Here is a 1,082-nt window from a genome sequence, read left to right as displayed (position 1 = left end):
CATGTTTTCATATATCTGACTTCCTTACTCACAGAGACGCAGATGACTGTGCCGGCCTTGACATTGAGTCTCTACTAGAGGACATGTGAGGCTGTGAAATACTATCACAACAATGGCATATGCTTTATCATGTATATATACAGAAAGAATTGTGATTTATAGAAATGGCAAAGAAAGCATATGTTTACAAACATTACTAATACACAAGGAGATGGCATAAAACTTTTGATGGAATGAAATGAACTTAAATTTAGGAGACTTAGTAAGATTTATTCAGGTAGGAAAAATGGAATCATTGGAGTAAAGACATAGGTACGAAATATTTTTTCTCTCTCTTTTGCTTTCATCATTCCAATCAATGCTTTTGTGCCACTTTTTCCCCCTCCCTGTAATTTTCAAATCCTGACCCAGCAGCCACTTGACAGGAGAAAGATGAGGCTTTGTATTCTTGTGCATATTTGAAGTCTCAGAAATCCATGAAGGCAGGTCTACTCTGTCGTATCGGGTTGCTATGAGAGTGAATTGCCTTGATAGCAGTGATTTTTGTTGTTGTTGTTGGCCCATCAAGCAATAGGACGTCAGTGTTAATGAGTCCCAAGACCAAAGCTAAAAGACCTTCAACCAGTTGTCGTTGAGTTAGTTTTGACTCCGGAGACCCCCTGTGTTGCGGAGTAGAACGCCCCTCTATAGGGTTTTCAGGGCTATGACTTTTGGAAGCATGGGAATTCCCAGGCTTTCCTTCTAAGGCATCACTGAATGGGTTTATAGTCAAGGATTTACCATCTGTATGTGATTCCTTTATAAACTGTTCAAAGTGCTCAGAGGAAGCATATTTTGTAACTATGAATATAAATAAGTACTAATTGTAGAAGTGTCTTCTAAAATATAACTGAATTAACCAGCTAGTGTTTTGAAATTAAATTTTAGATTTCTGAAAGGGCTTGATCTGGTCTATATAAAAGTGAAAGAATAGCATGCATACAGATTCATATACAAGGATGGTCAATAGCATATTATGTGTAATACAGAATAAATAAAAGACAAATATTTTACTTTGAGACAACTAGTTGAACAAATTTACA

Source organism: Echinops telfairi, unplaced genomic scaffold, assembly GCF_000313985.2.
Source record: "Echinops telfairi isolate 266 unplaced genomic scaffold, ASM31398v2 ScPeMD7_7468;HRSCAF=8506_0, whole genome shotgun sequence".
Lineage (NCBI taxonomy): Eukaryota > Metazoa > Chordata > Mammalia > Afrosoricida > Tenrecidae > Echinops > Echinops telfairi.
The sequence above is the reverse complement of the archived record's forward strand: the minus strand, read 5'-3'. Positions refer to the sequence as shown.